The sequence below is a fragment of the Anas acuta genome, chromosome 4, assembly GCF_963932015.1.
Source record: "Anas acuta chromosome 4, bAnaAcu1.1, whole genome shotgun sequence".
In the NCBI taxonomy this organism is placed as follows: Eukaryota; Metazoa; Chordata; class Aves; order Anseriformes; family Anatidae; genus Anas; species Anas acuta.
Window position 1 is genome coordinate 49,335,645 of NC_088982.1, and position 20,167 is coordinate 49,355,811.

The 20,167-nt window shown below is 35.4% G+C and overlaps 2 long non-coding RNA genes across 2 annotated transcripts in view; one reads left to right on the top strand and one right to left on the bottom strand.

Annotated features, from left to right (window-relative positions):
• The window catches only part of LOC137856145 (uncharacterized), an 87,518-nt gene that overhangs the window by 12,135 nt on the left and 55,216 nt on the right, over nt 1–20,167 (top strand). The gene's annotated exons all lie outside the window — the stretch shown is intronic.
• LOC137856146 (uncharacterized) lies at nt 5,084–11,355 on the bottom strand. Its single transcript, XR_011096225.1, has 3 exons — nt 11,285–11,355; nt 8,437–8,587; nt 5,084–6,718 (listed from the first exon to the last, which is right to left on the bottom strand). It is a non-coding gene; the product is annotated as an uncharacterized lncRNA (long non-coding RNA).

A 20,167-nucleotide genomic window follows, 5' to 3' on the forward strand; every position in this document is an offset into this window, starting at 1 on the left:
CACTATTACTACATGGTTCAGAAACTGTTGTGGCAGCTTTCCACTCTAGAATAAATTTTCTCCCAAGATAATGGAACGAGTGAGAGTTCGAGCTTTATCCTGAACCAGAGGCTTAAGGTGCATTTTGCAGAAATATACTATAACTGCAGAAAGTTGATTTACTCTAGCTATTTTTCAGCTTCATCTTTTCCAGTTTTCATTTGCTACTTCCCATCTGAAGTACATTAGTTACTATAGAAACAGCAATGTCATTGGCATAGGTCTAAATATAGTGATGTCCACTAGTGGAGTAATAAGCCATTTTTTTTTTTTAATGATTATTTTATTTTTCCAAACCATAAAGAATATGGTTTGGAAAACAGAATTTTTGATGGTACAATACAATGAAAAGTTTGTGAGAGACATAATTTTCACCTTGCAAAGAAAAAAATCATGATGGTTCCATATTATACAAGTCTTACCTGAAATTAAATACCAGCTGGAAATAAACACTTTTATATTTTTCTATTTCCATGGAAATTGTGGCAAAACAAATTTAACCTGAGTTCTGATTTTCATAGTTCCCATAATTATAACTTACAGCAGCAACTTCCAATATGGAGGCTTGCTCTTGGACGATGACTTTTTAGTTTCATCATCCTCTGTCACAAGATGCTTTGCTCTTGACAACATCTCACTTGCATGTTTTTACCTAAGAGCTTGCATCAGAATGTCATAAGTATTTTAACATCTACCTCTATGGTGGCTCGTTACTTTGAGTCGTCTTGGTATATTGAGGACATCTTGGTATATTCTTTATGCTTCTTAGAAATATAATTGGTGTATGAGTGTGTGTGTGTGTGTGTGTCAGGGAGTGGGGGAGTGATTTCCCAAATCACAAGGATTCTACCAAGAATCCTTAATGGGTTTGTAATTGCATTTTTTTGTCATTGCAAGGACTTTCCTTTCATGAATAATAAAATTCTGTCTGCTGATAAGCACATAAAAATGCTACTGAAATATAAAATATTAATATGGTAGTGGTGTTGCCCCCCCCCCCCAAAAAAAAACACCACAAAAACAGCAACAACAACAAACACCAAAAAACAATAACAACAGTCTTACCAGCAACATTGTCACCAAGAATTCCTGAGAGATTTCAACTATGTTAAATATGTGTGTAAGCAGGGTGTCTCAGTTATAAATTGCACATGTTTTTGCATATAACACCTTCATTTAAAATATTTGAATGTTGTTTAGATTTATTTCTGTATGCGGATATTGTCCACAGTCTTTGTTTCAGAAACATTTGTTCCGTCCCTTCTTTTAGTGATAAAAAGGTTAAGTTCTGATGAGTCCTGAGTTGTCTCAGGTTTAAAATGAAAAATATGGTTATGATTTTAATTCCAGCTTACTAAATGGATGAGAGTTTCCATAAAGAATGATCAACTTTCACTACAAGGAAACACATACAGGTTTAAAATTTGTGAGCTAGCTGTTCAATAGAAAGACACAAAGCAGAGCATAGTATTGAGTCTGAAAAGTTAACTTTTGAAGGAATTAATTGTAGATTCATCAGACATAAATTATTACACTTAGAAACAGGATGAATTTTCTATTCCCAGAGGAATTTCCAGATGTAAACTCATTATGTCTTGTTAAAGAGAAGTTGCTGGACTTGTCATTTATATGTCGAACTTTCAGTTAGCTTGCTAACTGTTTCCAGAATTATAGCAATTAACACTGTGAACTTTATTTTTTGCTTCATTTGTAATAAAATAATAATAATAAATTTGTATTTCATTTGAAAGATTATCATTTTATGTCCTGGTAAGTGACACAGTTCTGTTTCCAAACTGTTCTCTTTCAAGTACATTAGCTTCATCTGTTGGTAGACAGTATTCATACTATTTATATTTCCATTTTATGTGAGAGGGGTATGGATGTTTACAATGCAACACTCTTATGCTTTGGAATACAGATGTTCTGCTTTTATACCACACTAGAGAGAATGCTAAAGGTAAAATTGTTTTGAAAGAATTATTAAACCTGATAGCACAATGGAACATCAAAAGCATTTATAAATCATAAAGACAACATTTTAGACTATATAGTTAGTGACCTCATTTATCCTTCTGTTTAGAGTCCTGTAATTCCAATTTGTCTATGTACAGTTATTAAAAAGCTGTTCTTCGCTTTACTGGCTGCAACTCTGCCAGATTTTTTTATCTTCATCTTAGCTACTGATATTTCCTCCCTCATCTATCAACATCTCATCTCTTCCTTAAATGATTCCAATACCCTTTTTTTTTATATCTTGTGTTATTCTATTCTGTGTTGCTATAAATGAGTGTGAAGCCCAGGGCTCTGTTAATCCTTTCTCTGTGGAAGAATAGATTTGTATAGAAAGGCCAGTGTCAACTCTCAACTTCTGATTGGGTTGCCTATAATTAATTACATTTTCTGTAGAAAACCTAAGGCTCATTGAACAGTTGCAGGTCCCTGGCAGGGTGTTACATTATTTACAGCATAATTATGTATTGGAACTGCCTGAACAAGTTTAGATTGGAAAACTTTTACATCAGGACAGTTTTCATTTTGTCTTCAGTGACACTGAACAGGTGGTCATTTCATTTAATAAGTATACATAAGAAAACAGCAAACTTTTACTGTATCTCACACTGAGTAGATCTTTATATGAAGAGCAGCTGTTGCAACATCTATTAGGAAAACGGCATAGCAAGCTCTTCATTGGTCAGAGATTAACCAGAAAAATCATTTCAGACCTTACCACTTATCCAGGTAGGTATATCTCAAGAACCTGAAAACTGTCCTTCCGAGCTTTCCTTGTCAGGTGTCTTTTTCAGGAAGGTTTTTGGTTGGCTGATTTTATTTATTTATCTGTTTGTTTGTTTGGGAGGGGAGTGGTGGTGTTTTGTTTTTCCTCCCCTTCAGACAAGGACACTGTGTGACAGACTTTTTGGTTCACACTGAGCAGAAGGAAGGAAAAACCCAGCTTTTGTATCACATTGAACCAATCTGTAGTCTCTTTCGATAATTCATCTTGTATGGATACTTTTTTGGAATATTCACATTTGTTTCTTTAGTACCAGTATTTCAAAATTTCCAAATTCCTTGTGAGCCTTTTTTTTTTAGTGGATGTTGTAACGTTACTGAAAACAGTCTAGCAAAAGTCTTTCTTGTTCTACTATTTTAAATATTTTGCTTTTATATTTTATTATACTAGGTATTCTTCAACTATATTTATCAGGTGCTCAGATTTCAGTTCTTGAGAGAGAGATACTAAGGAAAGAAAAGCAATTAAAAATCTGAAAGCTTCTCAGAAGAGAAGCTTTGTTTGCTATGCTATACTGATATCAATCAGAATTTTATATTTTTGGACTAGGAAACAGGTAAGAAAGTCTTTGATTAATTTTTTGATACTGAAATCTTTACATCTGTGCAAGAATATTGCATCATCTGCAGAATACATTCTTGGAACCATTAACAGTAATAAATGCTACTGTGTTCTTCATGTGGCAACTCCATCCCAGATAACATGACTTGCAATTCACATTTATTGTGTGACTTAGCAGTGGATTACTACAATCTGGAGTTCTGTGTTCTGTGGAGTTTGAATTGCAGTTTGAAGTTCAAGGACAGGGCAAATAACTGTATGGGTCTGAGAAAAAAGAATATATTTGACTCGTTTCCTAATTTGTGAACATTTCAAATTGTGTGTGCAATCATTGTGAGGGACTGTTAACTTTGGCTTATTAATTCATAGTTGTCAATATTTTTCTATGTAAATTTTAGTCTTGCTGCAGCTCTACAAAGTAGTTAGCAATAAGTTTGTTGTTAGAGAAGGCAAATTCTTCTCAGCTGGAAAAAAAAAGTACTCTATCAGTGACTTCATGTAAGATGTTTTTATGTGTATTGCATTGACTGAAAACAGTCTGCTGCAAAACATGGCTATGCTTATTAGTGACGGTATTTACATGTATAAAACAATGTTTGAAATAACACAGTTACTCAATGCATCCAAGAGAAAGTTTCAATCTACTAGCAACTTCCCTGCATTTAGATTTCATGTCCTTTCTTTCCTAGATCACAAATTTCTGCAGAGATTATAGGATCCAGTTTCATGGTAAATTCTTTATTCTGTGTTTAAACACCTCAGTATGTATTCTGATATATCCAGGAAATAGGCATCAGAAGCTTTTACAGAAATAAAGTGTTGATGTAGATATCTAACTCGAAGGGAAGCTTGCTTGGTTCTTAGGTTATTCCCATAATATCACCAACTTCATCTGAAACAAGAATCTTTCTGTTTCAAAGAGGTTAGCACAGTAGTCTTAAGTTAAGCCTTAGGGTGTGTTCATATTTAATATGATTAGATCGAGGTATATCAAAACAGCCAAGCCCAGAACATGAACTGGAGGTGATTATAAATGAATGGATGAGCAATAGCTTTCTCCTCAGCTTTTACCTAGCTGTCCTGCAGGTGTTCTTTTATTTTCAAACATACATACTAGTAGTTTGTTGGCTGAGCTCTGCCACAAACATGAGGCCAAACCCTTACAATACTCATGGTCATGCTTTGTTTTGGCTGGCTGCTAACATAGTCCTGACAGCATAAGTGTGAACAAAATGTGAATAAAGGCAAAGCATTTGCTTAGTCTGAAATTTTTACTTTTGCTTGTACTCAAAATCCTGCTCTAAGTGATAGTTTCCCCTCTAGAATATTAAAAAAGGGAGCATCTTATATAATAAAAATTTAAAGCATGGTAATAGGGTAAGCATTATAGTAATAGCCATAAGTATATACCATAGGACTTAGATGGCCAAGATGGAAAGATCAAAAATAGATTGCTATAATAAATCATTTTTAATGAACATTTATTTTAGCAATGTATTAATGGTCTTTTGAATAAAGCGCTTGAAGTTGGAAAGAACACAAAAACAAGTACAAAAACAATTTAAAGACTCAGATTTATATGTTCCATTTAATATTCAATTCCATACTTTCAAAGATATTTGCACGACAGAGATAGTTATCTCTTCCTATTTCACCTCTTGCTCCTATCAAAAGTAATAAAAATGTAAATAAGTTTACAGAGCTATCAACTTTCAGTTAGGAGCTTTGTAAGTCAAGCTAATCAACACTAGATTTAATAAGCAGCTGAAATCTTTGAGTCTTTCTACCTACACCACAACAGGAAAAGAGAAATATAAAGGTAACTCTTGCTTATTTTTATAGTGCTCATCACTTTTTCCTCTGTAGCATTAAATGAGAATGTAAAACAAAATGCATTTCTCCACTCAACATTTATTTTCTATTTAAAGCTCCAACAATAACGTGTTTTTCCTCTCTCATTCTACTTGAGTTGATTGAAAAGTTTTGCATATTTACCAACCCCACACTTTGCCTGGCTTCATGAATTATGCAATTTACCATGAATGCAATTTCCTGGATTTTACAGTAATAGGTTTAATTGTGTAATGCAATTCTGTATAGAGAGCTCATTCATAAACTATAGAAAATGTTAGAACAATTTCTTACATGGGTGAGTATTCCTGGGCAAACTCAGATGAATATGATAATTTGTCTAATAAGCTATTTCTGGATAGTTTTTACACAGGGGTAATATTCCTTAGCAATGATATTTTCAGGAATACTTTTACCAGGCTATTTATTAGAAATAGATCAACGATATTTTTGGATATAAGCTGAAAAGACACTAGTGTCTTCATTTGTCCTTTCCATATTGTAGCTTTATAGGTACACATAGACATGCAGACCATGTAGTAGAATACATCAGTAGGTCTTCAGCTCTTCTAATTCTGCTGTGGATAATTTAATGCAGTTATATGCAGCTATTTATTGTAAATGATAGATACATTCCAGCTTATTTTACTAATTTTATTATATTTACCACTTAATCCTGTGTGTTTTACACAACTAACTTAATGAGAAGGAATTCAAGATTTTTTTTATCTTACTGAACAATCCTAATGCAGTAATAGAATTAAAAATCATGAGTATTTTGCTTTGCATTGCACAGAAACAAATCTGTGATCCTCACGCACTTAATATCTCTGAGCACAATGTTTGCAACAAGTAAACAGTAAGACTCATACAGAACTCAAGAGATCAGAAAGCTGAGGCAGTATGAGACATGAAAAACCTTATATTTCATCTTTCTTTTATACATTTGTAGCCTTTAAAATAAAATATTCCTGTCTTCCTCATGGCCAGCTCACCTTCTTTACCTGTTACGAGCGTCCATTTTCTGTCAGTGCATTATTTGTATCTTAAACTTCAGGAGCTCACCAAATTTGCAAAATCGCACTTGAAACTATTATCTGCAAGAGTCTTTTCTTTAAATCAAAGGGCCCATGCACTCTGCTGTTAGATTGTGTTTTGCCTGATCTATCATATTTTTTATGATTAAGTACATATGATTAGAAGTGGTTAAAAGAAAATTAGAAACATGCACATAGTCCTACTGTGCTTGAAATGGTCAAACAGTTGTTTCAGGAGTACTCCTGAGATCTTCTGTAGTACTGGGAACAGTCAAATCAGTCATCTCAAAGCAGTCTTCTTGTTCTTCATTACCTGGTGTCAGTGCGGTTCAGCCTGGTAGTCAGCTAGTTACGTAGCTGTCTGATTTGCTCTTGGGGCCCCTTACCTCAGTGGGGAATGGAGGATTAGACACCCTGGGCTGGATTCAGTGACCTGAACAGAGACATTTAGTAACATTTTGGATGCTCAGGACAGCCAAGAAATCTGTAGCAGCAGGCTACAGATTTACAGTTCACTAGTGGAGTAGTGAACTCCTGCACCTTTCCAGGTGCCTAGCAGCACCTCAAATGACCCCAGTTATTTATCTGTGGGTAACTGAATCCTGTCAATCATATCTGTAGAATGCACAGTGAGAGCATTTGAGGCAAGGCGAATAAAGCAGCAGCTGAAGGGACAAATAGGAAAGAGACTCTTTTAGGTTGAACCTAAAACCTAGAAACTGTGGGCCTCCATTTGCAAGCTACACACTGTATACTTCATCCAGACTGTAATCCCTGATTTATTTAGAAATCTGGTTCCAAAGGTGGCATTTTCTTTCCAAGACTGGCTTTCCTCAGTCTGCAAACCTTACTTTAATATCACCCATTATATTTTAGCTTATTTCGCCTTTGTTGCACGTTAGTTGAGTTGCAAACACAAAATCTGCATTGGAAAGAAATCAACTTTTGTTTATGTAAAGTCATATCTGAAAAAAAATGAACATTTAAAAAAAAAAACACAACAACAAAACAAAACAAAAACATATCTTGCTTTAATAATGAACCCAGTTACCAAAGAATTTTCTGATAATTATTTATTATTTAATGGCCTGAGGCAAGTATGAGAGTAGAGAACATTCCTCTAAAATAGGAAGGAACTGCAGCAATAGCAACTCTCTCTGGGATTATTGCTGTTAAGAGCCATTTTCAAAAGTTTATGATGCGGACATACAGGCTTGAAAGCACTCAGATTCAAGTTAAGGTATTCAGATATTTTAGAATTAACAGCCTTTTTAAAGCCCTCATTCTTTCCAGCCTACATTTCAAAGCAATTGCTGAACTATTTTATATTTTTTTTCTACTCTGAGGCAGATAATGTTCAGTGAACCTGTTGTCTTTCCACCTCTTATAAGGAAGTGGAAGCATCATAGTAACTAGATATAAACCCTTTGATGCATTTTCCTAATGCTTGCCTGTCTTGGCTTGAAAACCCATGCCAGTTCTTAGGAGGTCAATGTCAAGAAATAATCTCACTACAGGTGAATTAATACTGGTGTATCTCTTGGTGGATGCTATGGTTGCTTATCATCCATGTGGATTAATGCTCATGTGCCTTCTAGGGTGAACTAAATAGGTCATTAACCTCAGGAAATCTGGGCATGGGCTAAATGCATATACTCTCACCCCTGCTTACAGTATAAATAACGCTTATGCTGTCTGGATTTCTGACCTGTGTAGTCTATGCAGAAGTTATTTCACAAATTCTTGTGGTTTTGGATATTCTTTGCCCCAGAGCTCACTCCACTGTGAGTAGCATCATACTATGTTGACATATAGTATGTTTCAATTGAGTTTGACATTATGGAGTTATAATACTTGAGCAGAAAATTAAGGCTGCTTTGGTCAACACTTGCAAGGACTATGCTATGTTAGCAATCCTAAAGCCTTATAAAGTCTATTAAAGGCATGCTGTTATGATCACAGATTACATGTTAAGTAAATGAGATAGAGGTGCCTCATGTGCTGGAGGCACATTGTTGTCCTAAAGGAAAAGGTACTGCGTGCCTGCCACAGACAGTGAACACTCCAAGGCTTGACCAGCCTTGACTTAGTCTTAATCAGGATAGATGTGAATCAGCTGGTACTTCAGACAGGAAAATAAAGTCCACTCACCAACTTTCCGCTAGTAGATCTGAAAATGGATGGTAATGCATTTGGGAGAGCTTCTGAGGGTCATTTCAGGAACCTGTTTCTCTTCCTTGAGGCTTTTTTCAGGCAGGCAAAAGGCTTTACCAGAAGCCATTTTATTACTTTATCCTTCTGCCTGTAGACGATGAGAGCACATTAAATATCTACCATATTTCTGCAATGGTTACTACTAGAAATATTGCTTTCTCCTTTACATGTTTGCATGAAATTACTTAAGAATTGTCTAAATTGCAGAAACTTCATTAATTTAAGTTTGTCAAATATTTTTGTGGTTACAGGAAAAAAGGCTGTTGAAATAAAATAAAAATTAAGTCTAGTGTATCTGGTCTTTAAACTCTGAACCAACTAACTTGTATAAGTCCAGTCTGATTCATTTCTAGGGAGAAATTTTCTTTTTAGAGTTTCCTCTTTTCTTTCAGAGAAGTACATATCCACTCTCTTATTTCTCTGAAGTATCACATGTTGCCCACTTCCAAAAAGGTAACTTGTATGATTCCAGCTCGACAATCCTTTGTTTTCAAGGGTGTGAACTTTACAACTGTGAATCATAAGGTAAGATATAAGCATGAAGATTGTATTGCAACCAGATCACTTTTTTTCTTTCTTTTTTATTTTTTTTTTATTGAAGTGGTAAATCTGATTTGAACTGGTCTGCAGTTTAGTTCCTCAGCTGCTGAAATTTAAAAAATTGTTTGATAAATATATTAATTCTTGTGTTTTTAAATACAATTATTTTTTGTTACTTATTTATGCATTATATAGGTGCATTTATACTGATACACGTTTCACCAAGTGACAAGACAAGGACAAATGGCCTCAAGTTGCACCAGGGGAAGTTTAGGTTGGATATTAGGAGAAATTTCTTTACTGAAAATGTTGTATGTCATTGGAATAGGCTGTCCAAGGAAGTGATTGAGTAACTATCCCTGTGGGTCTTCAAGAAATGTGTAGATTTGAAACTTAGTAGCATGGTTTAGTGGTGGACTTTAGTACTAGGTGAAAGGTTGGACTAGATGATCTTGCAGGTCTTTTCCAACCTGAATGATTCTATGATTTTTTTTCTCCTGCCTCTTTTTTGTATTGCAAATGTTTTTTGCATATGTGCGTACATATAAATTGGGCCTGTGTGTCTGCTTTCTCTCAATCCGTGTTCACGTCTTCTTATTTCGAGATCTCTTTTCTTTTTGCTCAACCTTAATAGTTTTTAGCTGGTACTCCTTGGTAATCCTGAACCAAGATTGCTTTAGAATTCTCTACAATTTTTGACTCACAGAAAATATAAATTATTTTACATTAAAATATATTATTATCCCCAAGATCTCTGGGAAATCTTTTAGCACCAGAAATGTATTTATTATAGTCAGTAAGTAAGAATTTGTTCTGAACTGAGGAATTCAGGAAGAAGACTACATTTGGCAGCAGAGTTATGTCTTCATTCAGTTGTTTGTATCCCTGTGTCTAGTCTCTAAGTCCAGCTTGCTCATTTTATTTGTGGCTTGCTTGACTGACTGTACATTGATTTCTGAAATGTTCAGACTTTCAGAGTATGAAGTCTAACTATATCACTCTGGAGCTTTAAGTTAGTTCTTAAACACACTCTCTTTTTCTTGCTTGCCTTGGCAAATTCTCTCCTCTATGCTTATCTAGTACAACTTTTAGAAATGTATCACAAGCTATTAGAGAAAAAAAACAGCACAGTTAAAACTGAAATTAATTTATAAAGACATAATACTTGTCATATGGTCTATATCAGTGTAAAATGTATTCATTTCTCATTGGATTTTGATGTGATGCAACTTTCTAGAACTAGCAGAACTGAACCTCTGTAGTATTCTCAGTCTGGGGCTATGCCTAATTTAGATTTAGATGTAAGATCACCAAGGAAAGTATGTGGTTGTGGAAATGATTTCAACATGGGGAAGAATTTAAGCTAGAGTGTTTTGCTGGCTATCTGTGCCTCAGTGTTTTATACAGACCCATGGTTACCCAAAGTTTCCTGGTAATTGTTAGGCTTGCAAGAAACACCCAACAAAATACTTCAGGGAATAATCCCACATTTGATGTCCTACCTTAGTGCATTTTATGATTGCATATGACAGCTGAGATACAGTTCCCAGCACAGAGACAGTTTTAGAGTTATTAAAATAATTTTTTGAACAGTTGATTAACAGCATGATGGTGTTTAATATTCTCAGGGTAGGAAAGAATGCACTGAATTAAGTTTATGTGAGTCACAATTCTTGTAGCAGTCATATTTACTACAGGTGGTAATATACTGAAGGTTATTTTTTCAGGACCATTGTAAAATGTCTATTTTAACAAGTTCCCACACCTGCTGCAGTGCAATTCCTGTTATCAATAGTAGTGGGATAAAACACTTGATAAGGAGCAGATATGATTGAAAGAGGGAGTCAAAGAAGCATTCAAACTTTTAATGTAAGGAGACAAATCAGTCAGCTCAGAACAAAAAGAGCAGATGGGGAAATGGTGAGGTACTTAATCAGATTCCCCTCTCAACAGTGTTGTAATTTGTGACACATCTCTATACGCAGGCTTCACTGAAGCAAGGTGACAACATGGAGCAAAGAATAAGTAAAGATCAAGGACAAGAATGAATGTACCTGAGAATTGGATGTTCGACTATGGTAAGAATTTTAAAACCTTGAAAGCTCATCAACTTTGTCCATCAGGAGGAGACATTGGCAGTTAGACTGCACATCGTGGGTTATAATCTCAGTAGCTCAAGCAAACCAACCAGAAATGAAAACAACTAACAGAAGCAGCGCTAGAAAAATCTTTAGAAAAACCTTACCAGAATCCTTGATTCTCACACTCAAGAGACAGAAGTGATCAGAAATGGAAGGAGTTAGAAATCAAGGGCAGTTAAAAGCAAATCATTGAAAAGCAGAGCAAATTCCATATTGTAGCCTCACTCACATGCCAATTTAGCACATGCAATAGATCACAGCTGTAGAATGCTAGGGGCTCAGATAAATGATGGTGAAGGACTTTACTAACAAGTAATGTTAACATGAACACCAGCTATGAGATAGCTTGGTAGTTTAAAAACATGTAAACCATTTGTACCAAGTAAGACTCTACATAGAAGGTGTGGAATTATACATGTATACACACAGAAACCCTCTGTGTTTTCATGAATGCCATAAAATGTGAACCTGGTCAGCAAAGGGGCCCAGTAGAAGTAGGAAGAATGTTTGCCTGTTAGAAAGAAAAAATAAAAAAAAAAAAGTTTGTCTGAATTTTCACATTGAGTGTTTCACACTGATATTACTGGTTAATAGGCTTTTTTCACGAAGTAGTAAGGGTAGGAAGACACTTGACAGTTTCATATCCAGTATGGTAAAAGAACTAAAATACTGGAAAACCATACTACAGATTCTGTATAAGCAGTCTATGAAGCAGACTCATGTGAGGTGCTTTAGTACTGCAATAGTTAACAGTGAGGAAAACACTTCTGAATGAAAATCCAACATAATGAGGTGCTGGGAATAGTATAGCAGGAGGTTGAAGGCAATAGTGCACAGAAGCACCATAATCACTACATGGGCCTTTTATTAAGAGGGTCAGTGAAGTGTTAGTAGAATAGCAGTACAGCCGTACTAAAATGGTAACGCTTTAGCCATGATTTCTCTATTAGACTAATTCTTAGAAATAGGCCATGCATCAAATAGTGCCATTTCCTTAAGCTTATAATTTCAATATTTATGAGTTAATTTGAATCCCAAATCAAAAAAAAAAAAAAGTTCAGTTATGCAGCTGTAGCAAACAACTTATCTGATGCATAACTAATTACTTTGAAAGGTTCAGCTGATTTCCCAGCCTCTCTGTCCCCCCCTCCCCCAATTCCATATGCATACAAATTGATAACAAATTTTCTAAAAGAAATAAGCAAACCTCATGAATACTGCTAAATACCCACAGCCCAGTTTCACTTTTAAGAAACACTGAGATATGGAATAAACCCAAACCAATGTGAGATAAGTGCTTTTAGTTCCTTCCTCTTCACAAGAGTCATCACTTCTGTACTTTTCAGTGCCAATTTTCTCTCCTCTCACTCTATCGGCTTTATGTAGCAAGAGTTTGTTACCAGAGGGAGCTGCAGGGGTGACCTCTGAGAAAAGTCCAGCAGCTGCCCCATGTCAGATCAGAGCCAGTACCAGCTGGCTCTAAAAGGGACCTGCCGCTGACCAGTGCTGAGCCAATGAGAAGTGTCGGTTGGGTCTCTGGGAGAGCAGAGTCAAGAAAGGGAAAACAAACAAACAACAAAAAATGCTCCCCAACTGTGACTGGGAGAGAGGGGTGAGAACCAGCCCTCCAGGCCCCAAGGTTAGTGCAGCAGCAGGGCAGGAGATGCACCAGGCATGCAGCAGCCTGCAGCCTGTGGAGAGGCCCCTGGTGGAGCAGGCTGTCCCCCCTGCAGCCCATGGGTCCCACATGGAGCAGATCTCCACACTGCAGCCCATGGAAAGGGGTGCACACAGGAGCAGGTGATTTGGGGCGATCTGCCATCCATGGGGAAACCATGTTGGAGCAGTTTGCTTCCTGATGGACAGACTCATGTGGAAGCAGTTCTTGAAGAGCTGCCCCCACAGGGTCATTTTGGGAAGGATGACATCCCGTGGGAGGGACCCCACATGGAGCAGGGGCAGAGAGTGACTGTGAAGGAGTGGTGGAAATTAAGTGTTAGGGACTGACTGCAGCCTCCATTCTCCTCTGCTGCTTGAGGGGAGGAGGTGGAAGAGGATGGATGGGGGAAGTTTTAGTTTGCTTTTAGTTTGTTATTAGTTTGTTCTAAGTTTGTCACTTCTATAGTCTACTAGTGATAGGTAACAAATTACATGAATCTCCCTAAGTTGACTCTGTTTTGCATGTGACAATAATCAGTGAATGATCTGCCTGTCCTGATCTCAACCTTTAAGCCATTTTCATCGTATTTTCTCCTCTTTTTCCTTTGAGGAGGAAGAGTGAAAGAGTAGTTGTGGTGGAGTTCAGCTGCCCAGCTGGGTAAAACCACCACACCCACTGAGAAAATTAATTTATTTATCAGAATTGAAATAGTAGGTGCCTATACTTTTTTACACTTTTTTTTTTTTTTTTTTATTTATTTCCTCTATCTATATAAAATTTATAGAGATAAATATTCTGGGGTTTGTATTTTTATTTTATTTTTGTTTTTGCATTTTAGGGATTCAAATTGTTCATTTCAGTTTCAAGCATAACTGGGGAGGTAAGAGTAAGGAAATAATAGAGGAAATAATAGAGGAAAATAAAATATTTCTATATTTTCTTTTTTATTTTCCCTCTAACTCTTAGAGACTTCGCATTTTGGAGGGAAAGGATGGTGCTGACCTTGAGGGGGAGGAAGCCAGTAAGATTATTGTTTTGTCGTCATCTACTCAGAACTAACGTGTCCAAATAGCAAATGAGTGCCACCAAAGAAGCCACCCTTGATAGCAGAGCTAAAGATTTACTAGGGGTCATGTGCAAAATTTTGTGTAGTGTAGATCTGGATGTTTTCTTTTATAAAGACAGACTTTTCAGATGTGGAGTGGCACACAAAAATTCTATGGTTTTTTTTTTTTTTGATTTGTTTGTTTTCCCCTGTTGTTGGAAGTTTTCTGCTACACGGAACTGGAATTCTTTGGAATGCTGTATTGCAATCAGATTAACAAATTCCATGCTTATTGTCATGAAGAAGTGATATTTTTTAGACCAGTGAATTTGTGAACTAAAGCTATACCTCTAACTCTGAAAGCTCAGAAAAGAATTACACTCTTTTGCTGTTAATATTTAAACAGAAATACTATATTTAAAAGGTTTTAAGTTACATTTTTTTTACACTGGCACTGAGTAGGCAAAGTACTCTGAATAGCCTTGGTGCTGCAGAGCCTACATTTTCCTAACCTTTGTTTCACCCTTATGCTCTCCCCAAAACTCTTGCATCAGCATGTAAAAATCCTTTTGTTTTAAAGTCATTACTTTTCTGTAACTTGGGGGGCTCGTTATTCAGCTCTTTGAAACTGATTACTATGTTTAAGAGGAATTGAAAACTGTATTTCACTGGACTTCCTCTTTTGGAAACAGGTGAATATAAACAGGGTTTGAATATAATTCTAGGAACAAATTTTTTTTGTTGTTTTTTTTCTTTTTTTTTTTTTTTCTTTTAACGGCTTCATTCTTCTCTGAATATGAAACAGCACGTTAGTGTTAGCTCTTTTGCATTTCTCTTGAGTAAACCTGATTTAATTTATGCTAAACATGATGGAACACCTGTGTGCACTGGATAAAAAATAGAGTACATAATATTAGAAGGAGAAATGTCACATCCTAAGTATGGCAAACAAGCAGCAAAGCTCTGGAGTTTTTTTTTCTTTTAACCTTTTTGTTGTCATTTTGGAATTAAGAAATATCTGAGAACAAAAGAGACCTGGGAGATTATTCTATTTTACCAAAGCATGAGACAAATTTTCAACCAGTTCCTTATGTGTACAGAAGCCAAGCCTGTGTGATGCAATTTAATGGACAGACTAAAAGACTAACAATTGAAGTAGTTGGTTTCTGATTACTTTGCCAATGCGAGATGAAGCAAGTTGGAAATGTTGTGAGCAGTAGCAGGGCCAGTGTACCAAAGGAAGATTATATGAGAACAATCTAATAGCTTTCGTAGATTTTTTCAACCATGAAAATGATATGAAGCTTTTGAAAGAGTACAATATTTGATATAGCTCCATTTGAAAAACTCTGTGTTCAGCTGGATAATGCGGGGATAAGTATAAGACCTCTAGCTAAGGAACCACCTATAGGCTCTAGGATGTGCTAACAATGCAGATGTTTGAAGAAAGGTCTCAGTTTTCACTATTTTTTTTTATGTTTATTTTAAGCCTTTTTAAGCTTTTTTAAGAAGATTATGTGAAAAGGAATGTTGATGGGATAAATTTTCACAGCTTAAATGTAAGATAAAGTATGAGGATATGTTTTAGAGGATATACTTCATTAACAGGGAAAGAGGAAGCCTGACTTTCCTCTTGTAACTGAGTCAGCAATTTGATTTAGCCTGAAAAAAAAAACACAATAAATGTTACCCCAAGATATCTCATGTGAAGTATCTCCACTGAAGATTGGGGATTATTACTTATAGAGTTAATAATTTCCCAGTACTATTAATTTCTTAACAGGAAAGAAAAAAAAAAAAAGCATTATAGATTAAATTCAAAGCTGTAGAGAGCCAACTCTGGGAAAATTCTAAAGGGAGGTATCATTGCTTCCTGTAACTACTGTAAATGGATAAGCACCATGGAGGGAAAAGGATTATATGAGGTAAGGAAAAAAGACTGCATCAAACCAAATAAGCATAACATACATGTGAATAAACCAACTGTCAGAGAGAGAGGATATAGCTCCAAATAAGAAAAGTGAAGGCCAAAAATGCTGTTTGTTGTTAAGGAGCAGTTAAACAAGTTTACTTTAAAAGACAACATGTGATGAGGTTGCTGTGACAGAAAGTGTCTGAGCCCAGTTCAAGCGAGGTACCTCCTGGTCTTGCTGCAATAGGTTCATATAATCTTCCAGGCTGCTGTGCATACCAGCACTCCTCAAAAGAAGGACATTATAATTATATACTTAAGCAAGAGATACTGCATTTATAGGGACTTAACTAGGAGAGAACAAATGCAAGATGTTTTAATGTGAAAATATTTCCTGGGGATTGTTCTCAGCTAGTGGGAGAAATACATTAGTCTGGAGAAAAATTTTAGCTTTTCCATTTATGTAGGTTGTAATTTAAATTATTTAATGTCTCCACTTTTTTTTTTTTTCTTTCTCCTACAGTAATAAGAAATAGTATTGCATTTAGGAGTTCTGCTCTTGGTGGAACTGACTTATGATGTCATTCATATTTGTTGTTATGGTGAGTATGCAGACCATTGGCAGATGGGTGGGGTAGGGACAGGGCAGCATTAAGTTTAACCATTTACAGGAAAGGTTGTAATTACATTATTACTTACCCTCTCATCCAGAGGAAGGTTTTATTGTCAACTACAATGAGAAGCAGGTGGATACTAAGCTCATCAGAAGTAGGATTGCATACAGCTGCATTGGAAGGGAAATAGAGAAAACAGAATACAGGTATAAACAACAAGCTGAAATATTGGTTGAGTGGGATCAATACATAAGGCTGCTGGACCTAGCAATGTTAAGGGGAAATTCACTTCATAAATTTTAGTAGTCCATCACTTGTTTTTACTTCCAAGTAGTAGTTACAGGCTGACCAATTGCACTTGGAAAAATGGAGAGAAATGAGCTGCCTTGGCCCAACTACAGCTGCAGGTGATTGCAGCAATGAAAATGGGAATCTACTCAAAGGTCTGGTCTTTCTCACCATCTGGCCCTTTGGCTCCCTAATGTGCTGACACTGTGGTATCTTTGTGAACCAGCTGGCAGACATTGCTTTGGCTTCGACCTTCCTCCTGGGAGCAGAGTCTGTCAGTTTGCAACAATGACAGGAAAATTCTCTGAAACCATTACAATGTTTAGGACAACTCAGTTCCTAACATACCTCCCAAGGCTCTTGAAATAGGTCATATTTATTTGCACACTGCATCATATATTTTCAGCAAATATATTGAAACAATCCTAAAATGCAAAGGTGAGGTATAAAGAAATATATTTTTTTTATTACATTTATATTTACAATTACATTTTATTTAGTATATCACACCTTATTATTTCATATTATTATTTATTATATTATTTAGTATTTTATTTACTATATAATAAAAATAAATATTTAATTTAAATATTTAATATTTATTATATTATATATATATGTATATTTTTTTTTCCAAGTTAAAATACAGAGATGAGAATGAGCCTGATGGTTTGAGGTTTGTTTCATTTCTGCCAGTAACTCAATATATGACTTAGATGCTAAAGCTAAAATTCTCACATCCACTTTCGGCACTAAAAGAAATAATCTTATTTTCAGGGTTGTGAGCTTCTACTGCTCCAGTTAACATTAAGATGAGAAGCATGCTTGCAATTCCCCAGTAATTAATAAGAAATGTTTCATGGGGGTATTATAAAGCTTAATTAGTTAAAAGTCAAATTTCTTTCTGTGTTCCCCCTTGCTTTTTCAAAGTCATTTTACAATGTATCAAGAGATTCATAGATGGAAATAAACATACTACTTACAAAAATATACTGTCTTGAACAGGAATCCAGATAACCTAGTTTAGAGTAAATTCTTTATGTTTTTCTTTTTTGTTGTTGAGTTTCTCAAACAGGGCTAACCTTCATCTTGTGGAAATGTCTACTTTATATAAGGAACTTCAGACACTTTCAGGAGTACATATTTTTTAATCTGTATCAATACAAACACACTTATGACTTTCTGCAGCTTGTTTACACATTGCACTCCATAAGCCCAAGAGATTCTCTAGACTCACTTACATGTGAGACAGTTTTGAAACCCTAGAAAGCAAGATTTTTACAGATACATACTTAGAATTTATGCAGGTATGCTCAGCAAGGACATTACCTGAAGCTCATTTATTTCTATTAAAACAAAACAAACAAAAAAAAAACACACAACTGCAATTCATTAAAGAAAAATACATGGCAACATATCTCATGAGAATCATGTCTACATCTCAGATTTTCCTGTTGCCGTAGACTCCATGAGGAACATGCATGGCTTTGGGGTTTCACGCTGATAAATTATAAATGGACTGAGAAGAGCATAGGAGCAGCAAATGTTACTGTTGTCACTAACAGTGTTGAAAGGCTGGCAGTGAAGTGTTGTCTTGTGCTTGCTTGGAGGGGACTATTTAGAATAGACACTTCTGATAAATTTCCTGTAATACCTTACACCTCTCACTTTTTTTTCAGGTATAATTATCAGATAGAAGTATGTAAAAGTGAGAAGCATTACATACTACATGAAGTTTATAGAAAATATTTGTCTATATGGAAGGCAGTTTTAGGGGAAACAGTGCTCTGGATCCTGCAGGGGACAACATTGAGAAATCTAATAGGAGGGAGCTGAGAGAGGGATATTCACACAGAGTATATCCTTGAATTAAGACACAAACTTCTGTAGGGTTCCTACATAGGGGGTGAGAAAAAGCATGCAATCCTCCAACAAAGTACGGTTTAGAGAAGGAGTATGATATATTCACTGCTGTTGTGTAACTCAGGGTATAAACTAATCACAGAATACGTAACATGCTTATTTTAATGTGATATTTTTAAAATGAGAATTGATCTAAGAGTTTTCTAGGATGTTAAAACTAATGATTTTCCTCTTGGAAAATGTTTTCTTCTCTTCACCTACATATTTAATTGTATGCTTACAACACGATACATATCATTTTATTACCCATATATTTAACATAATCTATAGCCAATTTTAATGAAAAGAGATACAATATCAGAGATTAAATATTTGTCTACTGACAGAAGAATTTTCAAGAATTTTCTAACAGTAAGCATAGTTATTAATTTGTCCCTTCGTTAAAGAGAATGTAATTATATACAATATAAAAAGTCACAAAAGAAGGAAAAAAAAAAAAAAAAGAAAAGAGAGAATTTGTCTTGAATCAGCATACATCTCCAGCAGGGAAGTGCATTTTAATGCTTCCTTTCTTACTAAAGGGTTTTGATCAAGCTTTAAGTACTTGAGGTTAAGTAGCAGCTGATCACCTTGCATGGTTTATAAATGTGGCCAGATATTTGCACCTTTCAGTGAAACACCTGACTCTGTTCATTACTTGGTCACTATGAACTGATTTTTGATGAAATTTAAAACAAAAACCAAAAAACTTCTCCTTTTGAATGTATGATGCTGGGCTAATGTTCCAATGAAGTCTCTAAATTCTTTTTTTACTTAGTGCACTTCCATATGGTTACTTTTCTCAGAGTTAGAAGTGTGTTCTAGTAATAGACTGTCATTGCAGCTAGTGCTGGAAACTGAATTTTTCCGTTTTTAACAGAAAATAGACAATACAACATTTTTTTTCCTGTGTCACACTGGATAGACCAGTTTCAATGTTGATTGAGCTGTGAGGTTATGAAGTGAGGCAGCCAAACCTATGGGCAGAGGAAGCAATGATATTGTAATCACAAAAATCTTATGAACACAGTTGAGATGTATCTCACTTTACTGAAGTTATTGCTTCAAAGCATTAACCAGGTAAAATAAATAAGAAAGAAGTGGTTTCCAAGGACATTAGATTCGTAGTGTGTCTTGTAAGGGTCCTTGGCTGACAAGGGCTGACAAAGTGATTCCTTAAATTTTTCACTTTCCATTCCTCTCCTGTTTACACTGACTCATATAAATTTTGTCTACAAGAAAACAAACATGCGCTGTAACTCTGCTGCTTTTCTTTGATTTCTCCCCTTGAATAGAACAGCCAGACGGTACAGGCTAATTGATTCAGTATTGAAAAACAGAACAGAAATAAAATTACTTTTGCTGTTTCTCACTGAGAAATAGATGGAAGTCATTTTAATCTTACCATGATACAAAAATCATTGTCAAAAATTCTATTAATTCTGTGTCAACTTCAGAACAACAGTAGTTCAAGACTAATATTCTGTAGCTGTGTCTAACAGTAAAGGAAAAAAAAAATTAGTGCTCTCTGTATTTTGTCAAACAAGGATGCCCATGCTTTCATAG